Source organism: Callithrix jacchus, chromosome 3 (genome assembly GCF_049354715.1).
Source record: "Callithrix jacchus isolate 240 chromosome 3, calJac240_pri, whole genome shotgun sequence".
NCBI lineage: Eukaryota > Metazoa > Chordata > Mammalia > Primates > Cebidae > Callithrix > Callithrix jacchus.
In genome coordinates, this window is record NC_133504.1 from 48,162,263 (window position 1) to 48,180,528 (window position 18,266).

General features: G+C 35.0%; 1 long non-coding RNA gene across 1 annotated transcript in view; it reads right to left on the minus strand.

The window, feature by feature from the left end:
* Positions 1–14,188: 14,188 nt before the first annotated feature.
* LOC144581738 (uncharacterized) overlaps positions 14,189–18,266 on the minus strand; it is a 69,057-nt gene continuing 64,979 nt past the window's right edge. Inside the window, exon 3 of the long non-coding RNA XR_013532867.1 lies at positions 14,189–14,288. This is a non-coding gene — a long non-coding RNA (uncharacterized LOC144581738). The remainder of the gene's footprint in view (positions 14,289–18,266) is intronic.

Genomic DNA, 18,266 nt, shown 5'->3' on the forward strand with positions numbered 1-18,266 from the left:
GAAAATTCAGTTTAAGCTTCATAAGTGGAATCAACATGAAGTTGAATCCATCAGCAGTAAATAGTGAAAATGTAACTCATGCACGTGTTTCATCTGTTTGTTTTCTCCTGTCGTAACAGAAGAAAAGTTTTGCCTTCACCTAATATCAAATGACCTATCACAGCTTCCCTTAGGGTATATCAAAGTACCTTTTTAAAAGTGCTTTATGTCTTTTTGAACGTAACTTGGAAAGATCTCAACAGCTTCACTGGGGATTATTATTCTTCAATTTAAGTTGTATTTTCTTTCAAGTGAAAACCTTTATTTTCTGGGACATTAATTAATGGTGTCAAAAAACAAGAGCCACCATTCGTTTTCACATGACAAACATCTGCTTCCATCAAGCAGTAAAAACGCAATAGGAATTCCAATGGTAACAATTCCTCAAACAGAATTTATTGGAGCTTTTTATTCCTAACCTAATGGAAACAGCCAGTAAGTGAAGGGTATTTGTTCCTTCTGGCGAATTTTTGGAGCTAGCAGAATATGAAACATTCAAGGAACAGCTCCTATACTAATATGTAAACCAAAAATAAAATCCTAAGTCCCCTACAACCAACTAAACGGACCTCCTCTGGGTCAAGGGAAACCTGAAAAACTAAATTCCCAGCTTTGGCAGAAGGGCGGTCAGACACACCCTGATATATTCTCTCCCTTTTGGAGTTTAAGCACAGCTGACCACCATTAACATTAAAATAGAGAGTCTAAGACTGACAAAACAGACTCTGACAATAAGATACCAAATTTCAACCTGACTCTGGTATAGCATCAAATGAGATGGGAGATGCGGAAGGAAATCAAAATATTTTACTCCAAAATATATTTCCTTGATGTATTTTGAAATGGCATGCAAAGCCATCTTTTGTGGGGAAATGGTGCATCTGTAGAGAATCTTCATTAACGAGAGTAATCCTTTCCTGGATCTAGGAGAAATCAAGCTAGATTTGGCATCTTTTAAGATCAGAAAAAAGATCTTTACCATCCCTTTCTTTTCTGAAGCCTGCTATGCAGAGGCTTCATCTACATAACAAGAACCTTGGCTTCCACAATCTTCCTTATCTTAACTCAAGCACTTCTTTCTCTTGACTTTAGGTCTTTAGACAAAGCTTAACTCTTTCAACCAGTGGCCAATCAAAAAAAGTCTTTGAATTAACCTGTGACCAGTAAGACACCCCCCACAACTCTCACTCCCTTTGAAGGTGCCCCATCTTTCTGGGCTGAACCAATGTATACCTTACATGTGTTGATTTATGTCTTTCCCTGTAATTTCTGTCTCCCTAAAATGTATAAAACCAAACTGTAACCTGACCACCTTGGGCGCGCCTTCTCAGTGTGGTCCCCCAAGCCACAGTCACTCTTATTGGCTCAGAATAAACTTCTCTAAACATTTTACAGCCTTTGATTTCTTTCAGACACTTTTGAACATCTCTTTTTCTCCTCTAATTTTCAAGAACTTTAAGATTCTCTTAAAAGAAGTAAACAGAAATGTTCTAACATCTTACCCCAGGTCTTCATTATCTGAAAGAATTATATTTATACCTAAACAAATAGCTTTGTTAGAGCTGTGAATGAAACCACTTTCTGTATATTATACATACATATTTATTATAATAAAAATAGCTAACATTTTATTCTGCTTTTATTCCTACAAAACTATTTCATATGCATATTTAATTCCCAATAATCAATCAAGCTTTCCTTAAAATAGCTACATTGAATGCTATGTGAATTATTTACGAACAACTAAAATATTCTGTGCGGGAATACCCCTAAATTAGAAAGAAGGTCAATACTGAATCTTTGTAATTGTTCTAACAAATATATAGGCTATAGGTTTTTTAAAAAATTAAAATAATACAGAACTATATGGGTTACAAAGTAAATACCACATTTTACTTTCTGTGTTGCCCTCTTCTCACTCTGCCTCTTTCATAGAGCCTCCCCAAATCATAATTAATGTAAATTTTGTTCACGCTTTAGTGTATACATTTATACACAGAAATATGTATGAATAGATTTTTTTATAAATAAAATTATGCTATAAACATTGTTCTGAAGTATTATTTTATTCTCACTTAGTAATATGTTGTTTAAATATTTCCTAATTCTTTTTAACTACAGCTGAATATCCATTATGTAAATCTTCCATTTGCTGGATGGGGTGGCTTACACCTGTAATCCCAGCACTTTGAGAGGCTGAGGTGGGAAGAGCTGAGCTCTTAAGGCCTGGAGTTTGACACTAGTCTGGGAAACATAACAAGACCCCACCTCTATGAAATTAAAAAAAAAATAGCTGAGGATAGTGGGGCACATCTGTAGTCCTGGCACCTCAGAAATCTGAGGCGAGAAGATGAGCTGAGCCCAGGAGATGGAAGCCATAGTGAGCTATGATTGTGCCACTGTACTCTAGCCTGGTAGACAGAGTGAGACCTTGTCTCTAAAATAAATAAATAAATAAAACTTCCATTTAACCATTTTATTATTGATTTACATTTAGGCAGTCTTCAGCACTCTTGATTATAAGTTCTGCTGCACTGAATATCCCAGCGTTACTAAATTCTGTTTCTGCTGCTCACCACTTGTCAACCAATTAGCAATTAGCAATTCATAGAAGGAGAATGACTTTATTATGAACCAAAAACTAGCAATGGGGAAAGCAGTCCAGGCTCTTGCCTTCATGGAAACACTTTAAATTTCCAAGCACAATGAAAGAATTTTAAAACGGGGAAGTTTGAGAAGTGGAGTATATGCAGAGGGCAAGGCAGTGCAGGTCTATGTTGTAACTTGTTTAGATGTCTTGTTATTGCCCCATATCGTGATTGCGCTGGCATCATCTTGGGCTCAGCTGGATTGTAAACTAACTGTAGCCTTGAAGCAATCTCCTGGTGGGCGAGATTTCCATAGGTGCTTGCATTGTTTCAAGATTTATCTCTGAAACTTTTAAGCAATCACATAGTCAGATATGCTAGCAATGTGAGGAGGTACCTAGTGGTTAAGTGAATGCAAAGAAGAAAAAGGACAAAGGATAAAACTTAAAGAATTGGGCTCTTGGTTACACCAGTACATAAGTCAATACTCATGTGCATAGAAGTTGAAATTTGGTTCAAAAATTAAACTCATTTTAAAAATGTGATAGATATTTCCAGAGTCTTAACCAATGTGTATCTCCATGAGCAGTACATTCAGACTTACCATTTTCTCACAGTTTCACCAAACCTGTATACTATCCATTTTTTCACTTTTTTTAAATTATGGGAGAAAATTTTTTTTATTAATTTTATTAATAACTCATAATAATAGGGTTATTCATAATAGTTATGAATAATAACTCTATTACTCATAATAGTTAAAATCATTTCAAAAGTCCATGCATCGATTTGTGTTTCATATTCTTTGCCCTTCTCTTTATTAGTTTAACTTTATTATTAATACAGAGATGGTTTTGGACATTAGGATAATTCTTTTTTATACACACATATGCATATTTTCATTCTGTTTTACTGTTTGTCTTTTAAATTCATCTTTTATCATAACCAGGTTTTGTTTGTTTGTTTGTTTCATCACATATTTTAGAGTCAAATCCCTCAGATTTTTTTCTTTTTAGATTCCAGGAATTTCACCTTTTTGAGGAAATCATTCCTCAAATAAACTGGAATACCACCTTTATTATATTTTAAAATTGCATATAAACAAAAATATATTTTTAGATTCCATTAGAGTCCCATTGCTCTATTCTTTTCTTTCTGAATCAATGATATTATATATGTAGATTCACATTACATATATAGCATATAAATCTATAAGTAATATATATTGCTGTTTAATATATATATAGTTACATAATATTTCTATTACTTATATAAGTAATGGAAACATGTGGCTGGGCACAGTGGCTCATGCCTGTAATCCCAGCACTTTGGGAAGCTGAGGCAGACAGATCACCTTAGGTCAAGAGTTTGAGACTAGCCTGGCCAACATGATGAAACCCTGTCTTTACTAAAAACACAAAAAAAATAACTGGGCATGGTGGCAGGTGCACACAGTCCCAGCTACTCAGGGGGCCAAGGCAGGAGAATTGCTTGAACTTAGGAGCCAGAAGTTGCAATGGGCCAAGATTGCGCCACTGCATTCCAGCCTGGGCGACAAAGCAAGACTCTATCTCCCCCCCCAAAAATGTAATAGAAAAGTGTAAATTATTACACATAGTATAATAAAAGCAATATTATAAAAGATATACTTTATATATATTGTTTAACTTATTGAATTGAGCAAGACTTCTCTCCAATGTAGACTATTACTAGTTATAGTGAATATTTTTGTCTTGTGCTTAGCTATAATATAAACATTTCTAATGTTTTAACATTAAGTATAATCCATGCTTAAGATCTCTCATAAACCCCACTGTAGTTAAAGGATTTTCTCTTTATTTCTGTTTTTCTAAGAAATTGTATTAGGATTAGAGATTTTTCAGTATCTATTGAGTTATTATCCCCTCATTCTTTAAATTTATTAGCAAAATGGGCTGGATAATTCCAGCACTCTGGAATTCCAAACTGCTTTTGCATTTGAAGCTATTACATTGCTCACACCTGTAATCCCAGCACTTTGGGAGGCTGAGATGGGAGGAATGCTTAAGCCCAGGAGTTAAAATCAGACCAAGCAACATAATGGGACACCACCATTTCTACAAAAAAAAATTTTTTAAATAGCCAGGTGTGGTGGCACGTGCTTCTAATCCCAGCTACTTGGGAGGGTAATGTGGCGGGATTGCTTGATCCTAGGAGGTCAAGGCTGCAGTGAGCCATGATTGTGCCACTGCACTCCAGCCTGGAAGACAAAGCAAAACATTCCACCTAAAAATATATATTAGTAGAATGCATTATCCTAGTAGCTTTTCGAACTCCTGGGCTGAATTAATCCACCCACCTCATCTTCCCAAAGCACTGGGATTACAGATGTGAGCCACCGTACCCAGCTTTGTAGCTTTCCTAATGTATCAGTCTGTTCTCACACTGCCATAAAGAACTACCTGCAATTGAGTAATTTATGAAGAAAAGATGTTTAATTGACTCACGGTTCTTCAGGCTGTATAGGAAACATGGCTGAGAGGCTTCAGGAAATTTACAATCATGGTGAAAGGCAAAGGGGAAGCAAGCACATCTTACAATGACAGAGTAGGAGAGAGTGATAAGGGGGAAGTGCTGCAGCCTTAAACAGTCCGATCTGGTGAGAACTCACTCACTCTCAGGAGAACAGCTAGGGGAAGACGGAAATCTGCCCCCATCATCCAATCACCTCCCACCAGGCCCCTCCTTCAACACTGAAGTTTATAATTCAACATGAGATTTGGGTGGGGACACAGAGCCAAACCATATCACCTAATATGCAACCATACTTGCAAAGCTAGAAGGAAACTCACTTGGTCATAACGTGTGATGACTTATATATTGCCATTTCAATTTGTTATTATTTTATTTAAGACTTTGGTATCTGTCTGTAAGTGAAAATTGCCTTCAGTTATAATTTGTAGGCTATTTTTTTAAAGCAATAGCAACATTTTGCCATCCTGTTAGAATAAGCTGAAGAGTGAATCAGTTCTAAGCCTCAGAATAGCTATATTAAATGGTAATTATCTGTTTCTGAAAGATAAGGCAAAATCTTTATATTCACCTTCTTATTTTTATAAAATCAATCAAAGTTGCTGAAATGAGAATCATACTAGTATTTCAATGGTGTAACAAAAAAATCAACATTATAGAAATGGTTCTGGTCAGTTTATTTTGTTTTATACGCATGGGAAAATATTATACACATGAATATAAATACCCAGCCATGTTATGTTTTAAAAAATGTCTCATGGTTCCTGAGCTATTCATTGCATTATGACCTGAAATTCAAACAAGACTGAGAATACTTGCTCTGTGGTTTAACCTACTCCATACAACTATCAAAAATAATACAGAGAAAGCATTCAATGTGGAGACATTAAAAAGATAATTTTAAGATTACAGAATAATGGTACTCAAAGCATATATTGAAAACTGCAACATTACTAAACATTTTATTTAAATGTTTAAAACAGATGTCACACAGTTAGCTTACGCTATTCACCATCCAATCCTACCTTTCTAAGGATTGAAAAAATCTGTGAATTAAGTGTGGCTAAATGTTATGCCATGGATCCTAGACATTTATAAACAAACTACCTGGCTGCATAATTTCTGGTATTTACTGTTTACTCCCTAGATTTGTTAGACTAATATTCAGATGTTACTATTCGAAACCCAAAATAACAGTAGCATAAACAAGCTAGAAGTTTGTCTTTCAGGCACAATTTTAAAGGTAAACTACTAGAAAGGCAGTAGACAGCCCTGTTTCCCAAAGCCCTTAGGGACCCAAGCTTTTTCAACTTTCTGCTCTGGCATCCCATGGATTCTGCTGTCCTCACTCACGGTCTGAGATGGAATTGCAGCCTTACATATATGCTGTGCAACCAGTTAGGGGAAGAGAGTAAGAAATATTCATGGCTACCTACCAATTGACTCACATTGAAGGATCCCGGAAGCTGTCACAGGATAATCCCACTTATATTCCATTGACCAGAATATAGCCACATTTAATACTTCACTACAAAGGAAACTGACCAGTGTATTTTTACTTTTCTAGGAAGTTGGGTATCTAGCTTAAAACTCTATTGCAATGGAAGAAAAATAAAACAGATTTTGGGAGAAAACTAGCCACCTCTGCCACTACCGTCTCACAAATACTCACAAGTAGTCTGCATATGAATTTTCTAATCTCCTCTCTTTCATGAATTTAATCCACTGACGACAAATCACACCCAGGAGTAGAGATAGATTTGCACTAATGTAGAAAAAAACTTAAAGAGCATGACTTACTACCAGTGGGTCACTGGCACTATATTGATAAGTATTCCTTAAAGAAATAGTAACCCATTCTTTCAATCAGCCACTATATGCTGGGCAACAATGATGTTAACAGCACTGTTTAGCTGACATGCAGGTCATAGCAAAGTTGTTTTGGGCAGTTTATAATGCAATTGGAATGATGGCATATACAAATAAAATTTCATACAATCCAATAAGTATTAATAAAAAGCAAGAGATGTGACAAGTACATGTTATTAAGTGATTCACTACTAGCATAGAAAGAAAATAGAGATTTCTATTTCGGATATGGTGGCTGAGAATTGGGAGAGATTAATTAACCTTTTGAAAACAACTAAAAAGACTGGATTAAATATAAAATGTCATGTTAAAACTATGTACAATATGACATATCATCAATCACAACTAAGCGGAAAAGAGAATCTGAACAGTAAACAAAGGACTAAAGCTGCTTTTGTCAAAGACACAGTTTCTGAAGCAATACCCTTGATTCTCATATTCACAGCCTCATGGACTCGGATTAAAAACAAAGCATAGAGTTAACCCAGGTTAGGAAGCCTATAAGAGGCTCTTCCCAACCAATAATTTGAGATCCCAAGTGTCTACACACTCAGGGAAAGTGAATCAGAAGTAAGTTCATCCCACCTTCTTTATTCCCTACCTATAGGGGGCTACAAGGAAGCATGCCTTGACACCAAAGACAGCAAAAGGGATAAATCTTCCCTGCAAAGTTATAATCATAGGCCAAGCTTTGTACAGATTTATAGCTCTCATTTATATCACCTGTGTGGTTCAAGAGACCTTAGACTGTAAATTTAGTTTAAAGTAATCTGAGGCACAGCTCCCTCAGATATTTGAGAGAAGCAAACAAAAGTCATCTCTGAATTTTATCTTTATTTTCATTTTTATCCCAGGACTCAAAGTATTCCTGTAAATAATTTCCCAAGAAAAATAAGCAACTCAAAATTAAAACCACTGAAACAAGGCACTGAGAAGAAAAAAAGCCAAAACAGATTGACACTTAAGATATTAGAGTCATTAGGTATATATTATAAAATGTGTATTAAAGAGAACAATTTATATATATATATATGGGGGGTTATAAAAAGTAACCCAACAAATCTGAGAAAGGATAAAGTAGAATTCCAGAATTTTAAAAAATATTTTTATTTACATTTTAAAATTCAGTTGATGTGTTTGTGAGCAGATTAAACACAGCTAAGGAGGAAATTAAGCAGTGTAAAATAGATTAGAAGAAAATGATTCAGCTGGTCATTTGGGGCGACAAACTTTTCATCCTAGAATGGTGGCTCAATTTGTTCATAACCTTGCAGTAAAGGCCTCAACACTGGTGAATGCTGCTCTGACTTATTTGAAGCCTTGTTTGGCCAAATTTTGGTACTACATCAAGGTTGAGCTGGTTCCTCCACCTGCTGCTGATATGCCTAGAGCTATTCAGAGCTTTAAAAAATAGTCAGTAGTACTCAAACTGTTAGTTTCAAACAGCTCATAGTTGAGGAAGCTGTGCTGAATAGTTTGGTGGTCACTGAGGTGTGGATGTGCTTTTATATTGGAGAGATCAGAGGCAAGTGTGACATCCTTGGCTACAATGTGTGAAGACAACACTTTAACGTTTAATTCTATTTGATGTATTATTTGAGTGTTCTTGGACCATGCGTGATCAGATTGCTATCTGAATAAAATATGTTAAAAAGGAAAAGAAAAGAAACTCTCCTATGCAACATAAAGAAATAAATAAATGGGGTTGGGGGTAGACAAAGCAAAGTTAAAAAAAATTGAGAATGGAGTTAGAGTTAGCATGTATAACAAATTTTTTATCAGAGCCCCAGAAGGAGAAGTAAGAGAGAATGAGGCAGAGGCATTATTTGGGAAGATAATGGCTGAAAATATTCTAGAAGTAATAAGAGACATCAATCTTTAAATTAAAGAAACCTAATATATCCCCTCCCAGGAGAAATGGCACATTATAGTAAAGAAGTAGAACACTAAAGACAAAGCGAAGATGTTAAAGAAGCCAGAGAAAAACAAAAGATTACTTTCAAAAGATCAACAATTAGACTGACAGCTAACTTTTCAAGAACATTAGTAAAACCAAAACATAATGAAATGATATTCCCAATGGGCTGAAAAAATGGACTTTCAATCTAGAATTCTATATCCAAAGAAAAAACATTTTTTTCAAAATGGGGAAATAATAGATTTTTTTTGCAAACAAAAATTAAGAAATCTGCCACTAACAGATCTTTACTAATAAAATTCTAGATGATATTCTTCAGATAAAATAAAAATGATCCCAGTGGAATGTCAGAAAGCAAGAAAAATAAAACAGCAAAGAAATTAGAAAATATTTGAGTAAACATAAATGAATTTTTACTATATAAAACCAATAATAATCATAATGTATTATTGAGGATAAAAATAAAATTAAGATGCATAGCAAAATAATATAAAACAAGAGAAGAGTAATGGGCTTAAAGTATTTTAAGCTTTGTATTGCTTAGGAAAGAGGTAAAGATATCTTTTGACGTTAACTTCTGTTATGTTAATTATTCACATTATAATTTCTAGGGAAGTGACTAAAAGGAAACATAATGTCCAACTTTCAAAGTACTAAAGGGGAAGAATAGAATAATCAAACATAATCCTAAAAAGGCAAGAAAGGATAAAAAAGACAGAACAATTTGAAGCACTAGTAATTTCATCATCTATATGCACTAAACATCCCATTTAACAAAACAAAAATATATGCCATATTTTAAAATTCCAACAATATATTAGTTATAAGAGATACAACATAAAAGTTGAAAATAACAGCATGTTTTTCATATATTTACCAGATATTTGTATGTCTTTTGAGAACTATCTCTTCAGATCCTTTGCCCATTAGTTAATTGGATTGCTTGGTATTTTTTGTTGTTGAGATGTTTGAGTTCCTTGTATATTCTGGATATTAATCCCTTGTCAGATGAATATTTTACTAATATTTTCTCCCATTCTTTAGGTTGTATTTTCACTTTGTTGCTTGCTTGATTTGCTGTGCAGAATTTTTTTCATTTAATATAACCTCATTTGTTTATTTTTGCATTTGTTGCCTGTGCTTTTGAGGTAATGTGGTGTCTATTTTATTCTTATAACTTGATTTTTGTAATTAAAGCAGCTTTACAACTACTCTAGCACTTCCTTGTTAAAGCGAACTTTCAGCTCCTCTCTCTAACCAGGTATACATGGGACATTCTCATTTATACTCTATAGGTGCAGAAGCAGGCTTCAAGCTGCCCATGTTAAATATGAAGGATGTCTAGCCTCATTAGTGACAGCAGTGGTCAAGCATGAGGGTGGAACATAAGTATTAGGGAACAACTCTAAGGTCTGTGGTGTTTGGACTGGACTTACTGAAATAAGACCTATAACTAGGCACATTTCATGAATGTGTAAACATCACTGGGGATTTCTGAAAGTCTGGAAAAATGAACTTAAAAAGATTAGACTTCCTGGTTCAAGCAAATATAAATTAGGATTCGTCAAGATTTGGCTAACTATGTTAATGAAATAGCATCTGTGTTCACCAGCTGGTAGTGCCTTTACCAACTTCCCTAGAATGTGTTTGGAGAGACCCCAAATTACACAACTTGAAACTATGCAATGAACATGTAGCTCAGGCTGCTTAAGCAATTAAGGTGAAACATGTTTGATTCCATTTTTTAATTGGGATAAAAGATTTGTAATAGGAAGCTAATGCATTTTAAGGTTCTTTTCTTAAAACATGTTCCCCTGACATCCTTTCAGCTCCAGGCTGGTGCAATGAGGTTTATAACTGAAAAGGAAAACCACAGGTTAGGTTTATGCAGGTAGAGATAGTAGCATAAACACTGATAGGTAGCAAGGAAGGGCAGAGGACATTTAAAATAATACATGGTTCAAAATGCTTAAAACACTTGGAAAAGCAGGACTAGAAAGAAATAGAGCTACAAACAGAGAAATAAGAGCCTAGTGTAATAGTTTGGTTTGTTTGTTTTTGTTTTTGATTTTTGAAATGGAATCTCACTCTGTCACCCAGCCTGAAGTGCAATGACGCTATCTCAGCCCATGGCAACCGCTGCAGTTTTCCCCTACTATTAACATTTTGCATTATTAACAGTAGTATGGTACATTTGATCAAATTGAAGAGCCAGTGTTGATACATTACCTTTTTTTTGAGGCAGAGTCTCACTCTGTTGCCCAGGCTGGAATGCAGCGGTGCCATCTCTGCTTACTGCAGCCTCGACCTCTTCAGCTCAAGTGACCCTCCCACCTCAGTCTTCCAAGTAGCTGGGACTACAGATGCACGCCACCACACCAGGCTAATTTTTGTATTTTTTGTAGACAGGGTTTTACCATATTGCCCAGGCTGGTCTTGAACTTCTGAGCTCAAGTAATCTACTCACCTCAGCCTCCCAAAGCGCTGGATTATAGGCATGAGCCACCATGCCCGGCCCATGTAGTAGTTTTTAAACTGGACTTCACTAAACCATTAGTTTTGTCATAAGAGAACCACTGTGCAAAGTAAGACTGTTCCCCATCTCCACTTCAACCAGACAAGTGGTCCATCTACATGGAATCACATTTTAAGAATGTTTGTGCTGCTTTTGAAAAGATTGTGTTAAATTTTAAAACCATTTGTAAGAAGTAAATAGGTCTAAATAATTCTTAAATTGTCCCCGGCGATTAACTGTGGAACCTAAATAAAATTGCACGGAACTCTTAATATCACCATTTCTTTATATAAAGTAATCATGCATGATCATGACCTCAGAAAAATACTGTGTTTCACTATGTGCTAGATCCCTTGCAAGTGCTTTACATGCATTATTACAACAAATATTCACAATAGCATTTGGATGCCAATGCCATCTCTACATTCTACTTATAGATAATGAAACTTAGGCTTAGTGAGTTTTGCAAATTACCCAAGGTAAAAAGATAGTAATTGTCAGAGTCAGAAGTAGAGTCCAACTTCTCTCCCTTCAGAGTTCAGGCTCTAATAAAAGTGACAATACTTGAAAGCAATAAGCAGTTCTTTTATAACATCTAAAGCATCTGAGCTGCAAAATAATCTATGATCCATCCTGTCATTTATACCAGATCATGAATATAAATCGCACTGAAAGAACAGCAAGATTATGGGGTGAAAAAACGCTTTTTTTTTTTTGAGCAAACACATACAACGTACAAATCTTCATCAAAATTCTAGATTACTTACTAGTTTATTTGTTTGTTTTAAGGTTACTATGTCATTGTGTATTTAGCCACTTTTTCTTCAGTTTTTTTTCCCTTTTACACTTTCTTTTCTTTTATTTTTTTTTAAAATTTACATAGGATGAGAAAATGCCTGGTCTCATTTTTTCTTCCCAACAACCCAATGAAACACACATAACATATACTATGTGTTCAATAAATAGTTGATTAGCCTTATTTAGTAGATGCAAAAATTGGAACAAATCTCCATTTAACCCTTAACACCTTAAATATTTTCTCAAAATCAAGTGTTAAGTAATACCTATTTGTGACTCAAACTTGACAAATGGTATGTCCTTCCACCTTATGTTGCTATTAAGTCATATTTGTTGGTTAAGAGTGCATCTAAATTTCTAGTGTATGGATTATTATAATCTATTAAATACCAAAAATCTACTGAATAGCTACCTACAGCAAGTAACTGTTGGTCCTAAAATGTCGCTAGTGTCAAGATTGAGAATCCTGGTCAAGATGAAAATACTTTAAAAGAATCCCTATAAATTCTGGCACCTATTCTGATATGTAGATATATATTTTGGTCAGACCAAAGTTGATCTTGAATGCCTGGTTTAAAGTCAATGAAAAAATCTGTTTATATTAAATGGATTAGTAAATTAAATGACTTTCTAACATATATGTGGAAAACTTAATTATTATTTGGGGGATTTTTTTTTTTTTAATGGATTGGAGGTTTCAGTGGGATGGGAGAATCACAAGGAATCAGGTGTTCAGAGGAATGTATTGAGTAGAGATGAGGAACTAGGATGTTGAAAAGTAAAAAAAGGAGAGAAGGAGAGGAAGAAAGAGGAAGAAAAAAAGGGAGAGAACAGGAATATTGCTTCATTCTAAAAATGGGTATTAATAATGGCTGATCAATATTTTGTGTATTTAAAATGGAGAACTCTATAAATATTTATTGAGTTTACTTGTTCCGGATCTGAGTTGAAGTCCTGGATATCCTTATTAATTTTCTGTCTTGTTGAGTCTAAATCTCGTTATGGGTCTTATGTATCTGGGTATTAAGATCTCTTATTGTTGCATTGATCCTTTTACCACTGTATCTTTGTTGCTTTGAAATCTATTTTATCAAATGTGAGAATTGCAACTCCTGCTTTTTGTTTATTTATTTATTTTTACTCTCCATTTGGTTGGTAAATTTTTCTCCAACCCCTTGTTTTGAGTCTTTGTGTATCTTTGAATATACCATTAGGTTTTGGCTATATCTTTTGATTGGGGGATTTAGTCGATTTAAATTTAGGGTTACTGCCACTTGATGTTAACTGGCTATTTTATCCATTCGTTGATGTGAATTCTTCTTTATGTTGATTTTTTACACTTTCAAACACTCAAAGAAACTAATCACATGAAAAAATGATCAAAACTATGAAAGAGAGAAAATGCCAAATGAAAACCCGGCAGGAAATTTGATTACTATGTTTTATTGTCTTCAGGGAGAGAAGGGAGGGGCTTCCGAAATGCTAATATTAGTAGCTTTCTGATTCATCCCTTTATCCCCCACAGCACCTGGTATATTGCTTTGCATATGTACATAATCAACATTTAAATGAATGGATGAATGTATGTGAAGCTTACAGTTCCAAAATGCTGTATTTCAATTCTCTCTCAAATCTAACACCATACATTCACTATATTTTTGAAACCTGATCCCATCGAAATGAAAAACAGAACTTGGGCCTATTAAGGGTATAAACTCTAACATTTTGAGGTTTCATGTAACACATACTGCATCTTTATGTAAACATGTTTGTATAAACCACCGTGTAATTTGCTTATAAGGTTGTTCTATCATATATAATAAACTATCCCACAACTCAGTGGCTTAAAACAACAATTTATTATTAACTCTATGACTGGTGTTTCTTATGTGGTTGCAGTCCAATAGCCACAGGCAGCCTTGACTGGGCTGGTCATCCAAGGCTGGCAGTAGATAACGGTGGTCAACTATGACTCAGCTGGAGCTGCCAACAGGAGCTCCTACACGTGCTTTCTTCTTGTGTGGATTTCTCACAGCTCAGCAGATGGATTCTGAGAGGAAACATCCCAAAAGATCAACAAAAGAAGCTTTGAAACTTTTTATAACCTAGCCTCATAGACTCCAGAACACCATTTCTGCCCCATTTTATTCGTCATGCTAGTCATCAAGCCCAGCTTATATTCAAGGAGATGGAAATCAGACTCCGTCTCTTGGTGGAAAGAGCAGCAGGCATGTACAGGGAAGAGAGGGATGTATGGTAACCATCACTGGAGACTATCCACCACAAATGCCTGCTACTTCTAAATGTTTAACAGATTAATGTGAGCTGCTACATCTGAGGGTTGTGCTGTATTTAAACTTCCTGAAGTCCTCCTGGCATAATTATGAACTGAGTATTTGTATTGGACAAAATATACATTTGGGTTATACATAATATTTTCAGGGGGAAAAATACAAACTTCCAAACCAACTCCATTCACTGAAATAATTTGTCAAACTAGAGAGTAGTTTCAATGGTTAATACAATTTCAAATGAGTATACCTTGGCTACATCTGAGAAAACATGTGAAACAATGCCATCATTATCTCTTAGTACTGAATCCTATTTCATCAGATTGACAATCTTATACATTGAAAATGTCATATGCAGTCTTACTACTTCTCACGGCTCTTTGTGCGCAACAGTAAAGAATAATTTGCTTTACCCTGCTAATATACTCAATAACTAACATTAAGGAGGAAAGGCTGACACTTTTCTACAATTTGTCATAATCTATTTCCTGTGCACATAATTTAAACTTCATGAAACCCAAAATAGGTAGATACAATTAGCTTCATTTTGCAAATAAAGAAACTGCAGTTCTTAAAGGTTTAGAAACTTGCCCAAGTTTAGAAAGCTTTAGGCTTTAGAAACTTCCCCAAATGGTGGAAATAATGATAGGTTCCTAATTTTTCTTACACTCCCTTGTCTCATGAGGCAAACTGTGTCCCACATACATGTACAGATGGTTCCCAAACTTGTGATGGTTCGACTTAACGATTTTCAACATTAGTGATGTGAAAGTGATAGGCATTCAGTAGAAATTGTACCTTGAGTAACCATACAACATACTGTTTTTCACTTGCAATATAATACTCAATAAATTATGTGAACTATCCAACATTTTATTAAAAAATCATAAATGATTGTGTTAAATGATTTTGTCTAACTATAGACTAATGTAAGCATTTTGAGTATATTTAAGGTAGGTTATGCTAAGTTCTGATGTGCAGGAGGTTAGGTGTATTTAATGCATTTTTGCCTTATGATATTTTCAATTTACAATGAGTTTATCAGGATGTAACCTCATTATGTCAAGTATCATCTGTGTGTGTGTGTGTGTGTGTGTGTGTCTATATGTATAGACACACGCATACTTTTCCTTTCTCTCAGTAACGCATATCTGTATTATATATATAGTACAAACTCTATGTATACACACACACTCTTCGTACAGAAGAAGGTAGTACTGCAAGAATATTTGCCAAGATAAAGAAGAAAAAAATTGCTTGAAAAGGAAAATGTAGTCTAGTCACACACCACTGGCTCATCTGACATATGAAAATTGAAAAAGAAATACCTATATTCATAAAGAAATCCTAGAAGGAATGCCTCACTTTCAGTTATCTGGGGAATGGAAGTGATTCAAATAGGTGAGGAAGGACATGAAACAAATTTCTTTATAAGGATATATTGGATGCTGTGGTCAATCTATACTCCTATCAAACATACTGAAAGAACACTATAAGCAACGCTATATTGTATTATTTGCCTTATGATTAAATCTTGACATAAACTGGTCAAATAAATAACTCAGTAGGAGAATCTGAAGTAATATTTGCACAATTGCTTTTTGGAAACAATATTCTCACCTTTCCAGAAAAGGGAAGGATTAGATACATTTCAAGCTTTCAATAAAAGCCTAAAATCAAAGACGACCAAAACATCGAATCAAAGTCTGAAAGATAGACGTCTTGTATTAGTTAAATATTGGCACAGACGCACTCGTGAATGTGGAGAATTAAAATTTAAGTTGTTTATCTCTGAGACAGATTTAATTTAATATCATGCAAGGCAAATAGACCTTTACTTATTCTGCTAAAGTAGTGCTGAATCAATTTCCTATTTCAAAAGAATAAAAAGAAAAGAAAAATGTAGCAACAATCATTTGTGTGTGTCCAAAGAACAGAGATTTTACATGTTCATGAAATCATTTATCTTTGGGATTAATAAGCTAAAAATACGCAGTTCTCTTGGGTCTTTGCTGTAATGGACCAATATTCTGTATGTTTCAGAACAGGTAATAAAGGCTGACATGGCAACTAAGGTCAAATAATCCTGCTCTGTTTTGTACAATCTGTCTCACTAGCAGTATATTCAGTAAACATTCTTTTTTTAATGGTGGCATTTTCTCCATAGCTATTCCATAGTCACAGCCACAATGTCTGACATAAAATATAGATTCAATAGATATCTTGGGATTGAATTGAATGTGTCATTTTCTGTTCTATATAAGGCCCACATTAAGTTATAGACAAGTCCTCCTGCTTAATTTCTGGATGTTTCGTGAAGCGTACATAACCATATAATCCCTACACTATATCAGTGTAGGGAATTTGCACAAATACTTTGAATACTTTGACTCTCTAAATCATTCAAATCCTTTGAAACAGTGAAACTGGCTCCTTTATGAACAAAATCTTATAGATTAATGTCACTATCTCCCTTAACAACTTGCCTAGATACGGCAAGCGACTATAAGGCTTTTCCTTGAAAGTTGGTTTACAGATGAAAATCACAAAGTGTGTGGAAGAATACCTCCTCTCTCTTCCTTGTTTAAAACTCACACAGCTCTATCTGATTGCCATGTTTTATGAGCACCCAGCAGTTGGAGAAACAAGTCTTGTCTTTCAAATAAATCTCTTATCTCTGCCTGTGTTCAAGACTCAGGTCTGCTGCAAAGGCTTACGTCTAATGCAGTGTCACAAACTCTAAAGTTGGAGTCATTTAAAAGTTTGTCCATGTCCTCTGTGAGATAAGAGATTGGCAGTGTTAAATTTGTAGATAACCATTAAGGTAGTGATCCCAAAACACTAGTTTCTAAGCAACCTCTACTAAAGTAGGGTGGCATTTGCTGTCCTTGACCTAGTCTACCTAATCAAAAGTCCTGCCCCTTATAGCAATCAACGAAAGGTATTTCAGAGGAAGGGATCTAACTTTTTTTCTTTTTTGCTTCTTGAAAAATAGTGCAGCATAGGAAAAAGCACTGCATGGAAAAGACTCTCGACCCTAATTCCCAGGAGCAATAAGCTTATATTCAGAAGCCTTAAATAACCTTTCTTTCATATCTCCACTGACCAGGCTATAAGTGGCTAATGCTGATCATAAAATTATCCAGTACTTTTGAAAACCCAGACACAGTTGCCTCAATAAATCTCACTCAGGTCACACAACCTGCACTCAAGAGCAATTCTTGCTCTTCAAGAACATTTCTTTCTCTTTTTTAATCCACTTTTGCTTTCTAAAAGATATTCTGGGCTATAAGATGTGGTTTCTCAGGCTAATGGGGTGCCAATTTATTCTTCAGCTTGACTTATGCCTTCTTCATATATGAAGCAAAATAGTGGCAACCTTTTCTTAAAGGACAGCGATTGACCCCACGTACTCTGCCCGGATTCTATAAACTGAAAACTGTCTTATCTCAGAAGAAGCTGCAGATGCCCTTTGGCCTTGGAATGTCACTGAAGAGTTCCAGGGTACTGCAGATGAACACGTTTAAAATGGAAGGTCAACATATGGGTTATAGGATTGACTGCCAATTTCAAATACTGAAGGGGCATTTCTGTGAAAACGCTTTCCTTTTATAATCTGATAATATCCCCACTCTTTATATAAATAAAGAACTTCATGATGATCTTACTCATTCTAGTACAATATTGTGTACAAGATATCTAGTAAGTTTTTCTTTTCAGTTGAGTTACATTGTGAG